The sequence below is a fragment of the Protopterus annectens genome, chromosome 16.part0 (assembly GCF_019279795.1).
Source record: "Protopterus annectens isolate FY-2018-M chromosome 16.part0, PAN1.0, whole genome shotgun sequence".
Lineage (NCBI taxonomy): Eukaryota > Metazoa > Chordata > Ceratodontiformes > Protopteridae > Protopterus > Protopterus annectens.
In genome coordinates, this window is record NC_056750.1 from 79,814,198 (window position 1) to 79,830,546 (window position 16,349).

Here is a 16,349-nt window from a genome sequence, read left to right on the forward strand (position 1 = left end):
GTTTGGGATGCTCAAGTCATGGTTCCACTGCCTCGACATATCTGGTGGAGCCTTGCAGTACTCTACAGCCACATGTGCACACATGTTCATAGTATGTGCCATGCTACACAATATGATCCTGCAGAAACAGGTGCGGCAGGAACATCACAGGGAACAACAACACAGCTCCCCACCATTGCCAAGGTCTCCACAGGCACAGGGGGACTCAGAGGAGCAACCCCCTGAGCCTGCCCCTGTAGGCAGATGTAGGTGTGCCCAGTATGCCCTGGCCTTGGCAAAGAGGCAACGCATAGCACATACACTGAGTCCCTAGGGACCCAGGGACTGATACCTCTCACCGACTTGCACAGACAGTAAAATGGATGTCACACACATCACTGTACTTGTACCTTACCATGTATATGCTGTGTACAGCGTGCATCCAACAGAGTCAGCCCTTAAACACCACCCTCACAACTGCCGCAGGCACAAGGTAAGTCACTCTTTTTAACAATAAATGAATGGCGTAGTATGTTTTGAAAGCATATCTAAGGTATCTCTGCATGTATGCAAGGTAATGGGGTGGCCTACTAGGATAGCAGCAGACAACTGACAGATATGTGGGACAACAGGAAATGTCCACCCAATACTGGCTTCCCCAGAGTATGTAGTAATCCCCTAAGTTACAAAACTCACTGCAGTGTATGTGGGGGACTAACAAACTGGGGGTCATAGGTCACATGCATGGATGTCAATGTTGGGGTCCCATACTCACCCATCCACCTCTCCCAGCAAGTCATCCATAGAAAACCATAAATAAATGTCTGGAAAAGGCCCACAAATAGGGACAATGATGAAATATTCCTCTTACAGACTTACACAGTGATATCACAGCAAGTCTTGGAGTTGCATGAAGTCTCTGAAGGGTAGGAAGTATGAAACCCAAATGTCTGCCATTACATCCTAACCGTCAGTCTGTAGTGATATGCCAGTATTCTACAAGACAGGCACAATGCTATGGTACATGGAACCAAAAAGTAAAGCCAACATCTGCAAAGTCTGTGCAAATGTGTACAGTTGACAGGTATGCCCCCCCAACACACCCGTGTCCCCATAGAGATGTAGTAACATTTATGTTTGTAGGATAATAGCAGCAGAGCACACATTCTCAACTTGATAACTTGTTGCATGTACACAATATGCAGGGGTCAATGAGCTATGTATATGCATGGTTAATACTGTCAGGAAGTGGGCAGCACTTACACATGGCTGTTGTGGCTTTGTGGCCTTGGTACAGTACTGTGCCTGACAGGGTCCATGTTCCAAGACTTTCTGTGCCAACCATTTTGCATGCCAGCTATACCTATCATAGGAGTTGTATACACTGTCCAGAAGTCAATATCCATCACTGCAGGAAAGCTGGACAAATCAGGGACAGGGGGATATACATATGGACAGTCCACAGCTCGGAGTAACCTACACAGTGCCTAGTAGAGCAGCAGGTACTTGAAAGTCAATGTACTGCCAGATGTTAAATGGCTACCACCTTACTGTGTCAGTATTGACAAGTCACTGGCCACCATCCATACCCCTGGAATGACAGGTTGTCACAGAAGGATCACAAGTATGCCTCGTATAGCTCTTCTGCTTTTCCTAACATTACATTTGCCTGCCAAACTATGTGCCAAACAAGAAAGGTTCATATCAAAACAGTAATGGCAGACAGTGGAGAAGCAGACATCATATCCATAAGAAAAAGAAGCTTATACCAAATCTTTCTCCAAGCTGTCTATGTTTGGCAGAGCATTATTAACACCCTGTCCCCATGTGTGGGCCTTTATCTGACTGTCATATATGGGCCTGTACAAATGTCAGTCTGTGACAGGTTAACAGCTAGGGCCAACATGTAGCCTCATAATAACATAGCAACACAAACCTTCAGAGGTATTATCATTATGGATCATCATGGATTATCATGGATACAAACTGTCTGAGGTATTATCATTATGGATCATCACAGATTATCATGGACACAAACCGTCTGAGGTATTATCATTATGGATCATCATGGATTACCATGGACACAAACCATCTGAGGTATTATCATTATGGATCATCATGGATTATCATGGACACAAACTGTCTGAGGTATTATCATTATGGATCATCATGGATTATCATGGACCTCATTAACAGGGGCATTGGCAAACTCCAAATACTTTACCCCACACAGTCTGCCTTTCTCAAGGGTAGGTATGTCAGTGAACACTGGATGACGTCCCTGAGACACCTAGCAAAGGCATGGATGATGGAAATATGGTGCACTCCAGCCACCTTGACTTGGCCAAAGCCTTACACACTATAACCCACTTGGCCATAGTACATGAACTCTGTCAACTAGATAGCAATCCATATGTTACCAGATGGGTAGCAAACTGGTTCATTGATAAAATCCACATAATCATGATAGGGGTAGCCAAGTCATGCAGTACACCCGTAATGAGTGGCATACCCCAGGGATCAGTCTGAGGGCCTCTGGTATATGGGATATACTTCCCTGAGGTGCAGGCCAAAAACACTGGCCTATGGCTGACCAAGCTGGCAGATGACTGCAAGCTGGGAACACTCATCAATACCCAAAGTGATGTGGACATCCTACAACAGGGTCTCACCAAAACAAATGGCTGCTGCCGGAAACATGGCCTCAAGCTGAATGCCTGCAGATGCATCATCATCCCCCTTCGGGGAGACTAACATCCCCACATATTATCACATTAACAACAATGTCCGACATACACAATCAGTAGTGAGGCATTTGGCCACCCAGGTTGATAGCAACCTGAAGTCTGAGCACCATGTTTCTTACATTGTACAGAAAGCTTTATAGATGGGCCAACTCAAAAGTAAAGGTATCTCATCCAGGGACAAAGAGGTCATAAGATCCATGTATTCTAACCTTATAAGGTCAATTATGTTGTTCAGCACCCACTTTGGCATGTACCTCACAAAGCACATGCAGCAGCTGGAGAGACTACAGAGGTTCCTCACTGAGAGAATGCAAGACCCCAAACACTTACCCTACACAGATAAGCTAACAGCACTGTCCCTCTACTCAGTCCCATAAAGACTCCTCAGAGGTGACCTCTATCTGGCATACAAAGCAATCCAGACCCTGCTTTGATGGGACTGTTGCACATCTGGAAGTCAAGGTCCACTCGCTCAACCTGTAGGCATAGCATCAACCTAGTCTGTGATGTCAGTAGGGCTTGTTGGTGTGACAGATACTTATCCCACAGACTCCTCCATCTATGAAAGACACTCCCTGTCCACATCAAGCCAAGTGCCTCAATATCGCCTGTGAAGTGCTCTTTGTATAAGTGCATGGAAAACATAAAATACAGTCCTGTGATTCCACCTGTGTCCCTGCTAGACAGAGGCTCTGAGTACTGACATGTCTTAACATGGGCTAGACTCTTGTCTGCAAGGGTTATAAGGGTTTCAGGGCCAATAGCCTAGTAACCTCATATCAGCCTATCAACCTATGCACACTTACTCTATACTGCTCTGCCACTGACATACCTGGAAATCACAGTGCTATGTGGAATATACGACACACATATAATGGACATCTCTCCTCAGTAGAATGCACTCTGTACCCACACTCATATCTTTCAAACGCTTAGAGCAAGAAATCTGGACAAAGATAAATAGGGATCTGTTTTAAATATTGCTCTTACAAACTTAGAAAGTTGATAGAATAACAGGTTTTGCATTAGCATATATTTTCTGAAGGTTATGAAGTGTGAAACTCAAATGTCTGTCATTATTTCCTAACTACAGTTTTTAATTATTTGCCACTAACTTGCCAGTAAACCAGAATTTTATGAAAAATGAACCAAAAATATGAGACAAACATCTGGACATTCTGCAAAACTTGTACAGTTGAGAAGTATGCCCACAACAGGATATGACGTTTCAGTTAAGAAGAATAAAACACAAGCAGATGATCCCCAGCCAGTATATCACTGAGGTGCTGGACTGTTTACACAGCTTCATTAGCCAATCGGCTGTAGCCACACCTCTCAACGGGCCGGATTGGGCAAGAATGTTTATAGTTTGGCTCATAATATTGGTCTGTTTATCATACATCTTGTATTTCTCTGGTAAATCACTGTGATGATCTGAGGATTTCTTTCAATAAGTAATGACACAATACATTTCAGTGTCAGACATCATATATGTCAGAAAATGTCTGCTAAAACAACCCTGTTACTCTAGCAACTTTATACATTAATAAGATGAATATTTACAGTATCTCCCTATGTTTGGGCCATTGTCCCCCCATTTTGGCAGGCTATCTCCAGATTTCTTGCACTAACAGGTTGAGAGGTGTGGCTGTAGCACACAAAACTCTGGACCAGAGTGCAACTATCTCTGCAATGGAGTCCCACTCTTACTATAGAAGGTCATACTGGGCATGCTCCTACACTTAGAGAATTACAGCTCATGTGTAAACCCACATCGGACTATATAACTGTATTGTGCATATATGTCTTTCCATACAGACAGCTATGTACACCTTAACTCTCTCTACCCACGCCCATCAGGCAGGATTACCCTCAGCTAGCTGTAGGTGGCTCATATGTGATACATCTGCATCTGGGCAACATATAACAATATTTCAAGCATACACACACATAGACACGAGGAAGAGAGTGACAGAAAGTGATAGAGAGAGAGAGAGAGAGAGAGAAACACAGGGAGACACACACACAGAGTGAGTCATAGACAGGGATACCCTGAGAGGCATAGAGTGATGTCCTGCTGTGGACAGTTGCATACTGGCTGTAACCAGTTGCATGTGCCAGCATGAAGGTGAGCTCCATTGTGTAATAGTACTGAGGTGGGGGTTGTAATATCACAGCACCCACCTTTGTGTGTGTGTGTGTGTGTGTGTGTGTGTGTGTGTGTGTGTGTGTGTGTGTGTGTGTGTGTATGTGTGTGTGTTTGTGTGTGTGTGTATTTGTAGGTTTAAGTATTATGAGGCCTTTCCCACTCAATACACTTCCCATTGCCCTACTTTACAAGATCTGCTGATGTTATTCACCTTAGAAGTACCTTTGGACACTTGTTAGCCCTATAAGCTGTGTGGCACATGTGATAACTGTATACCACTATAGTACAAATGACTAGATAGGTTCTAATCTCAGTCCTGGCAAATGTAAGTGTGTGTGTTGGTTAAATATTTTTAGGCCATTCCCACACAGTACACATCTCAGTGCCCTACTTTAACAGTCCTGCTGATGTCATTCACCTTAGAAGTACCTTAAGCCAGCCCTCAGACCTCTAAGCTCTGTAGTGCATGTGATAACTATGTAACAGTATAGTACAAATAACTAGATAGGCAGCGGTTCTAATCTCACTTTTGGCAAATGTGTGTGTGTGTGAATGTGTGTGTGTGTGTGTGTGTGTGTGTGTGTGTGTGTGTGTGTGTGTGTGTGTGTGTGTGTGTGTGTATAACTGTGTGTATGTTTGCAGGGCAAAGTATTTTGATGCCTTTCCCACCCATTATACTTCTCATGGCCCTACTTTACAAGAGTTATTGATATCATTCACCTTAGAAGTACCTTTGAGCAGCACTCAAACCTATAAGCTCTGTGGTGTGGGTAATAACTATGTAACAGTATAGTCCAAATAACTAGATATGCAGGGGTTCTAACCTCAGTTCTGGCAAGTATATGTTTGTAGGTAAAGTATTTTGAGGTCTTTCCCACCCACTACACTTCTCATTGCCCTACTTAACAAGGGCTGTTGATGTCATTCACCTTAGAAGTACCCTTGGACAGTCCTCAGCCATATAAGCTCCGTGGCACATGTGATAACTACATAACAGTATAGTACAAGTAACTAAATAGGCAGGTGTTCCAATCTCAGTTTTGGCAAATGTGTGTGTGTGTGTGTGTGTGTGTGTGTGTGTGTGTGTGTGTGTGTGTGTGTGTGTGTGTGTGTGTGTGTGTGTGTGTAAGTGTGTATGTTTGTAGGGTAAAGTATTTTGAGGCCTTTCCTACCCACTGCACTTCCCATTGCCATACTTTACAAGGGCTGGTGATATAATTCACCTTATTAGTACCTTGGGACACTCTTAAATTCTATAAACTCCATGGCACATGCGATAACTGCATACTATTGTAGTACAAATAATTATATAGGTAAGGATTCTAAACTCAATACTGGCAACTGTGATACTGTGTGTTTGGGTGAGAACCATATCCTTTTGGGGTGTGGGTTATACCATTCTAAGGCATGTTCCACCCACTACACTTCCCATTGCCCTACTTTACAAGGCCTGCTGATGTCATTCTCTTTAAAAGTACCTGTATACACTATTCAGCCCTCTAAGCTCTGTGATGCATGCAATAACTGTGGAATACTATAATAAAAATAATTAGATATGGGTTCAAATCTCAATACTGACAACTGTAGGACTGTGTGTGTTTGGGTGTGAACCATATCCCCTGTGTGTGTTGGTTATACTATTTTAAGGCCTGTTGACCCCCTCCCCATGGCATTATTTTAAAGAACCTGTTAATGGCATCTGCTCATATGCACCATGACAAACTATATAGCCCAAACCAGTCATCTGTATAGATATATATAGAATATCCAGATGTTTTCAACCTCTATGTGTTCTGTGTCCCCCAACAATGGGCATATTTGTGAAATCATTGCCAAATATGTCACAGTTACCATAGTAAACTAGCACAATGCTGGCAATAGAATAAAGAAAGAGCCAAATCTTATGTTAAGCACTTTTCATTTACTACATTAATAAACTTCATCAGACAAAATCAGTAAAACACAATTAGATCATTTTTATAATTTAAATTTGGTGCCCTTTTTTCACCACAGGAAATGATGTCACGAACCTAAATAATATTCTATTTCCCCATTGAATGTACCATTATTTACAAATAAATAAATATATACATTACTAAACATTCTAAATACACAAAATACATACAAAATGTGCAACTATATTAATTAAACATGTTATTAGCTTCCTGTGACGTTATATAAATATACATTTATATGCATAAATAGAAAACAAACTTAAATATGCATTTATTAACCTAAACAAAATTTCTTATCATGTTTTAACATTTTTTAAGCAATCCTTTTCTACTCAATGCTCTTAATTTTAAAATGCTGTTAATAATAGAGAGCCCGTTAAGTCCAGGCCATGCATAAGAATTAAGCATTAGCTGCCGTATTAACTCTGCCGTTTCTAATTGTAATTCGCAGGGACCATCTGTGTCATTAGTTAGCACTTGCTGCAACATTCCAAACCTAAAATGAGGATCATAATGTCCATGCACATGTTTCGCCAGTGCATTATTTAACTGGTCCTCCTTTACTGCATACATGTGCTCATAGATTCTTTACTTAAGAGTCTTGGTGGTTTTTCCTATATTAAATTCTGGGCAAAGTTGACATACTCCCACATATATTACCCCCTTACAATTGCAATTAAATTTACCCTTAATAATGCATTCTATGCCCTTTATCTGTATGCATTGGCCTTGATAAATATATTTGCAGTAACTGCACATTTCACATCTATTCATAGTACCTACTAATTTATTGGCACTATAATTTATCTTACCATTTTCCAACAAGTTTTTAAAATTACTTGTTCTCTTTGCCACCATTTTAAAACCATGAGACAATTTTGCTCTAATATTCAAATCCTCATCTATAAGTGCCCAGTTCTTCATCATAATAGCCTTAATTTCATAGAATTGTGTATTAAATGTTGTTATAAAAAGTGCAGCATTGTCCAAGTGCTGTTCACTTATTCCTAAGGGTATTATATTGTTAACATATGTTAAAATAGGTGCAAAATGACCATTAGATCTTTTTATTTTTACTTCATTATACAATTCATAAAGAATATGATTAGGATAACCTCTCTTGTTAAACATATTGATCAAGATATTGCACTCTATTTCAAAATCTGTGTCCAGGCTGACCATGCTTGCTGCCCAGGCAAACTGTCCTTTAACTACTGATTTCTTATTAGTTGGTGGATGTGCACTGGAAAAATGTAAAAATGAGTTTGAGTAGGTGGGTTTTCTATAAATATTTGCTATAAATCTTTTATTACCCCTATCCTTACTCAAAATAACATCCAGAAAATTAATCTCATTATTATCCACTTGTGGTGTAAATGTCAAATATGAAGTAGTCGTGTTAATGTACGTAAAAATGTATCTAACACTGCTTGACTACCCTTCCAAAGGATGAAAATGTCATCCAAATAATGTAAATGTAGGCTAATATGCTGAAAAAACTCACTCCCATAAATATATTGCTGTTCCCACACAGCCATAACTATATTCGCAAACATTGTGCACGAGCCCATGGCTACCTCCACTTGTTGTAAAAAATATTTGCCCTTAAAATAGATGTAATTATTCTTAAGAACTATTTCAAGAGTTCAGTATATAAATTAATCTTGGACTGTGTAATCCCCTGTTCCCTTAAAAAGATTTCTACAGCCTGTATACCATCTTCATGAGGGATCACAGAGCATAAGTACTTGATATCCACTGTTACAAGTATACTCTGATCACAATGCTTCTGGAGTGTTTCTCCCCGGGCCTCCGCAGAAAACAGGATCTGTGGAACCTAGTCGGACTTTCCCGGTCAACAAATGTTAAATAAAAAAAATAAATAAAAATAAACAATATTGTATATGCTTAATTAATTCAAGAAAATGCTATGAGTCTTTACAAATTTGAGGACAGTTTATTATCAATCTTTTTAAACTATTGTTCAAATACTTTGCACATGCATAAGTAATAGAATTATGACCATCTACTATCGGTCATAATGGTGGATTATTCATATTCTTATGCACCTTTGGTGCCCCAAATATAGTTGGTTTTATAGGAGAAATAATATTTAAATAATTATACATGCCAGTATCCATTCTGTTCTCAAGACACATCATCAAGGGCCATATGCACCCTTCTATAAGCTACATTAAGCTCATTTTTACTAACCTCCTGATATTTTTCTGTATATAATATATCTAACATTCTTTGTTCATAATCAAACGTGTCCATTATAACCAAACCCCCTCCTTTATCAGGCTCCATTATTGTTAAAGACTGATGCATGAGAAATGACAAATTCATTCTCTTCATTTGTTAAATTGTCATTCAAATGCTTTTTGTTGTTAAACATATGCCTAGTATCCAGTTCACATATTCTTTCATATGTTGCTAGAATAGGGTGAAGTGGGGGGTTAAATGTACTTTGAACACGTATTGCATCAAGGAGTTCAAAATGTGCTACCTGATTATTGTCAAATAGCGACATAAAATTTAATTTTCTTAAAAATAACTTTGTCAATCAATATTTGTGCAAGATTAGGTTGCTTAGATGGTACAAATGTAAAACGTTTACTCAATAAATTCACCATAGATTCATCTATCACAGTACGTGAAAAACTATATACTTTAAAATCAGCTAAGGTATTACATACAGTGACTGGACTAGCATGAGCATGATTACAAAGTAAATCAATAATGGCTGTATCTTCCTCAGCCAGTGTGGTATTACCTGATGAGTTTAATTGTATTTCCTCGCCCTGCCACGATACTGGTACCCCCCTCTCCTCTGATTCCATCTCGAGGGTGTGTAAAAACCCTGATTATCTGACCAATCATGCTTGTTATTAATATTCTGATTATATTTGTTTTTTATTCTCTCCGATCTTCTGAGAGGTGGAAACTGTTCATCATATTGTTCAAAATCATTTTGATATCCAACTTGATGGACATCATTAGTTATTACTTGTTGATGCTGTACCCATGTATTTTGACCATTACTAACAGTATTATTAGAATAACCCTCTTGTGTTCTAACCTTCGGTGGTTTTGGGTAGGCCTGACCCTTACTAAACTGTTGCTGGTCCCTTAACAATTCATTATGTTTTTTATGCTTCAAGTCAGACAAAATATGTTCAATAATTATATATATTCTTTAATGCTCATATTTATATCTACTGTAATTAATATCTCCTTGCAATTGTTTTTCTAAAGTGTCGGATTCGATCAGAGAGAATAAAAAACAAATATAATCAGAATATTAATAACAAGCATGATTGGTCAGATAATCAGGGTTTTTACACACCCTTGAGATGGAATCAGAGGAGAGGGGGGTACCAGTATCGTGGCAGGGTGAGGAAATACAATTAAACTCTTCAGGTAATACCACACTGGCTGAGGAAGATACAGACGTTATTGATTTACTTTGTAATCATGCTCATGCTAGTCCAGTCACTGTATGTTATACCTTAGCTGATTTTAAAGTATATAGTTTTTCATGTACTGTGATAGATGAATCTATGGTGAATTTATTGATTAAAGGTTTTACATTTGTACCATCTAAGCAACCCAATTTTGCACAAATATTGATTGACAAAGTTATTTTTAAGAAAATTAAATTTTACATTGCTATTTGGCAATAATCAGGAAGCACATACTGAACCCCTTGATGCAATACATGTCCAAAGTACATTTAACCCCCCACTTCACCCTATTCTAGCAACATATTAAAGAATATGTGAACTGGATACTAGGCATATGGTTAATAACAAAAAGCATTTGAATGACAATTTAATAAATGAAGAGAGAATGAATTTGTCATTTCTCATGCATCACTCTTTAACAATAATGAAGACTGATAAGGGATGGGGGTTGGTTATAATGGACACATTTGATTATGAACAAAGAATGTTAGATATATCATACACAGAAACATATCAGGAGGTTAGTAAAAATTAGCTTAATGTAGCTTATAGAAAGATGCATAGGGCCCTTAATGATATGTTTCTTGAGAATAGAATAGATATTGGCACATATAATTATTTAAATATTATTTTTCCTATAATACCAACTATATATGGGGCACCAAAGGTGCATACAAATATGAATAATCCACCATTATGACCAATAGTAGATGGTCGTAATTCTAAAGTATTTGGACAATAGTTTAAAGAGTTTGATAATGAAATGTCCTCAATTTTGTAAAGACTCCGAGCATTTCCTTGAATTAATTAAACATAAACAGTATTGTGATCAGAGTATACTTGTAACAGTGGATATCAAGTACTTATGCTCTGTGATCCCACATGAAGATGGTATACAGGCTGTAGAAATCTTTTTAAGGGAACAGGGGATTACACAGTCCAAGATTAATTTATATACTGAACTCTTGAAATAGTTCTTAAGAATAATTACATCTATTTTAAGGGCAAATATTTTTTACAGCAAGTGGAGGTAGCCATGGGCTCGTGCACAATGTTTGCGAATATAGTTATGGCTGTGTGGGAACAGCAATATATTTATGGGAGTGAGTTTTTTCAACATATTAGCCTATATTTACATTATTTGGATGACATTTTCATCCTTTGGAAGGGTAGTCAAGCAGTGTTAGATACATTTTTACGTACATTAACACGACTACTTCATATTCGACATTTACACCACAAGTGGATAATAATGAGATTCATTTTCTGGATGTTATTTTGAGTAAGGATAGGGGTAATAAAAGATTTATAGCAAATATTTATAGAAAACCCACGTACTCAAACTCATTTTTACATTTTTCCAGTGCACATCCATCAACTAATAAGAAATCAGTAGTTAAAGGACAGTTTGCCTGGGCAGCAAGCATGGTCAGCCTGGACACAGATTTTGAAATAGAGTGCAATATCTTAATCAATATGTTTAACAAGAGAGGTTATCCTAATCATATTCTTTATGAATTGTATAATGAAGTAAAAATAAAAAGATCTAATGGTCATTTTGCACCTATTTTAACATATGTTAACAATATAATACCCTTAGGAATAAGTGAACAGCACTTGGACAATGCTGCACTTTTTATAACAACATTTAATACACAATTCTATGAAATTAAGTCTATTATGATGAAGAACTGGGCACTTATAGATGAGGATTTGAATATTAGAGCAAAATTGTCTCATGGTTTTAAAATGGTAGCAGTAGGGCTTGTGTTGCAGGACCCCCACCTGTGGCTGCATGGTCCCTGGCCACAGCTGCAGCCCTTTATCAGGTCAAGACATTCCACCTGAAAGACATGAACAGGGAAGCACATCATAGGACCTCATACATCAGGCACCGTTATGTACAGAAACTGCACATCATGTTTGCTAGCACTATCCTCTGTAACACCCACATCATACCTTGCCATCTATCAGTACATTATGTGTGTGAGTAGTTTCACCATACTGGCATTACAGCATGCATTGCACTCCTGATTCTGATGTTTCATGTTCCCCCTAATGAGGACCATTAATGTGCATAATCCTCCATTCACCATTCACATCAGATAGCACATGCAGCAGCTGGCGATATCACAGAAGTTCCCTATCAGGGCATGCCAGTCCATTAGACATCTACCCTACACCTATAGGATATGAGATCAACCTTCTACCCAGTGTCATACATACCCCTCAAGAGTTACCTCACTCTGGCATGCCAGCCAATCACACACCCCACATTGCTGGAACTGGTGCATGGGTGCAAGTCATTCTCCGCTCTGTTAACAGACACATACACACAGACACACACACACACACACATATACACACAACCTCCGCCTGGTGAGTGATCTGGACTGGCTTTGTTGGCAGCTTGGATGTGTGTCATACACAGTCACCCTGCAGGGGAATGGGCACCCTGTCCACATCAAGCAGGGTAGCTACTTACGCCTTTGCAGGTGTAACATGGTCAACTAGATGGTTAAGAGCACATACACACTTGGGATACTACCTATGTCCCTGTTGGATGGGGACATCAGCTGCTGCCTTGAATACACATGGGCTAACATGTGGCCTAGGGTTATGGATGCTCAGGGCCCACAGCCTAGTAACCTGGTATGGCATGTGTAATACCATAAGTGGCCTGTCTGCTGTGACAGACTGTGTTGTTATGTGTCCACACACATCAGTGCCATCGACTGCTTGGTATCCCCTATGGGCAGCATTACAGTGCCATGTCTTCAAGCCTACATCCCACAAAAATGTGAGTGCTCCTACTGGTTCATGTGGACATTCCAGGAACATCTGAGCTACAAAATAACTGAGATCAGTGCATATGTGTTGTAGAGTGACCTCCTCATAGGTGTGTGACATCTTCAGCACCTAGATGTTTGTGGAATGCTTACATGTGCCTGAAAGATGTAGACCCCCTGGCAGATAAATATGTATTTCTGCACACCAGTTGAACAATACATGATGTTTGTCCACATAGTTTGAGGAATGTGTCTGTGGCATGCCAGACCCCCTGGGGACACAGTGATGGTACCTGGGTATCTCTTACTGTATCTATTCCCTTATATTATATGCTCAGTATATACACACTGCTGCTGACCCAGTGACAGCATCCACCCACTACTACTTCCTAGAACTTGCTGTCCTGCTGCAGTGGCCACCAGATATGCTAGCCATAGGTGAGAGGAAATCAGATACAGGTGTGGAGTACACACTCACCTAGGCAGATTATGTCAGAAATGGTCAGGGAGACCTGGACAATCTGTAAAATAACCTTGTATGACATTGTAAGACTGAGAGGGTCTCAATGATGGTACATGAAGTGATATGCCATCTGTATCCCCCAGTATGTACTGTCAGTGTGTCACCCCTGCACTGGCCCAATTATCAGGGAACCTAAATACTCACCACTACCACCAATGTGGGATGTACACAATGGCAGGATGACATGTACATGCACATTAAAGTAGAATTACCCTTCAGAGCATACAGTGGTCACAGTCAGTGTAGGGATCATTTCTCCCTCTCTCTCCACATCCCCATTAAAACTCTACACTGGCATGCCTATGAGGTTAACATCTCAGCAGAGTGGTCAGTCCAAAATATCTGTCAGCCTCTCTGTCCAACCAGTACTTTGGGTCCTTGGCCAAGTAGCAGACATGCACACTTTGCTATTTGAGTTTTGAATCTCATACACACACACACACACACAGACACACACACACACACACACACACACACACACACACACACACACACACACACACACACACACACACACTCCTGTTAAAGTCTGGCACAACTTTGCTACCTATGGGCCCTTCAGCCTAGACTTTAATGTAGTTCTGACTGCCACAATCCATATCTTTAACAGCTACTGTAAGGCCTTCAACAAAGGGTGACAAGTCCTACTGTGATGAGCCTGTTATTAAAATGGTAAGTGTGACCAAAACCAAGGCTATTGGAGTGAGATATACAGTGTCCCCACTTGCAAATGCAAGTACTTTAAGAGCTGACTTAGTGCTATACAGACCAGACACAATGACAAGTTGTAGCAATATGTGATAATAACTAATAAAGGAACAAGAGAATACTCTATCAATGCAGTAACTGCACAGTTCAGACTCACAGGGATTCATTTATGACAACATTGCAGGACAGTCTGCAATACATACAGGAAACATGTAAAGTACTAGGTGCATAGGCTCATAGGATAATACTAGGCTATTGGCCAGGGTGTCCTCATAAGCTTAGCCCAGATTTTTGCCCATGTCTCTTCAAAGTCAGCACCTGTTTCCCCTGTCTAGCTGGGGCACAGGTGTGGTCCCGGGGGTGTCTTTTGTGTTTCACATACAGTCATCCAGCTTGTTCTTAATGAAGGTTAGAGAGGTACTTTGCTAGACATGGGGAGGGAGTGTATTTTACAGACAGTGTAATGTTTGGGACACAAATCTCTCCCGCCAACAAGTACTATTCATGTTACAGACCAGGTGAGGGCCTTGGTGTGGATTACGTGTGTGGGATTTGTCTTACAGATATGCAGAAAGTCCATGAAGGCTGGTTTGGGAATGGCCTTGTATTCCAGACACACGTCACCTATGATCAGTCTGCATGAGATTGTGTAGATCGACAGGGCTTTCAGCCTATCTGTATAGGATAGGTGTTGCAGACTCTAGATTTTCCTTGTCAGGAACCTCTGTGCTCTCTGCTACTGCTGCATGTCATTGGCAAGGTACCTGCCAAATGAGCCATTGTACTTGGTAGTGAGTCTGATAAGGGGGGAGTACAGGGATGCTATGGCCTCCTGATTCCTGAATGACATACCCTTATTTGTGAAGTGGGCTATATACACATCCTTCCTTACAATGGTGCCAATGTGGTGAGAAACTTTCAGGTTGCTATCAACCTTGGTGCACAAGTCACCTCATGCCTGAGTGCAAGCTCAGTACATTATTACTGTTATAATTAGTGTGGATGACATCTACCACAACAGGGATAATGACGTATTCCCTGGCATTCAGTTTGAGGCAATGCTTCTTGCACCAGTCATCAATTTGGGTAAGGGCATCCGGGAGAATGCTCACATCACTAGGGGATGTAAGACAGTGGCCAGATTGCAGTCATCTGTAAATCTGATCAGCCACAGACCACTAGTTTTGTCTTGCACCTCCTAAAAGTATATCCCAAACTGTAGGGGCCCCCAGACAGATCTTTGTGTTACACCTCTCTTTAAGGGTCTACTACTAGAAGTGGCTTCCACTACTTTGACTGAGTGAATACTATCACTGAGCCAGTTTGCTACCCATCTGGTAACATACAGGTTGATGCCTAACTGTGTAGGCTTGTGTATTATGGCCAACTGGGGATTATTGTCAGAAGCTTTGGCTAGGTGAAGATAGGCAGTGTGCACCATATTCCCCTTGTCCATGTCTTTGTTGACTGCTTCAAAGAAGTTGACCAGGTTTAACAGGCCTGATATCCCTTCAACAATACCAAACTGTGTGGGCTCAAGCATTTTGAGGTTGCTGATGTCCCTGTTTATAAGGTCCTTGATAATGCCTTCCATGGTCTTGCACATTAGGCTAGTTAAGAATATGTGCATATGATTGGCTGGGTCAGTGGATGCTCCATCTTTGTGTAGAGAGATGACAGAGGCTATCCTCTTTGCAGATGGGATAACACTGGTGCTCAAGCTTTGGTTGACTGCAGTGTGTTATGGAGCTGCTAACTCATGCCTGAGTTCATGTAGGATGCAGTCAGGGATGTTATCAAGTCCCATGGAGACTTCAGTTTGTTGCTTTTGAGAGGGCATTACAGATCTGCTCCCTGATGATGAGGGGAGGGAGGCAGGTGCTGTGCATGTCCTTGTTTACTGATGAGGGACAGGGGGGTGATATTTTCACTTAACCTGTCTGCAGCAGGTTGGCTATATCTATGGCATATGTGTACATGATGTTATTGACAACCAGTACAGAGCAGATTTGGGTGTTGCCTCTGAGATTGC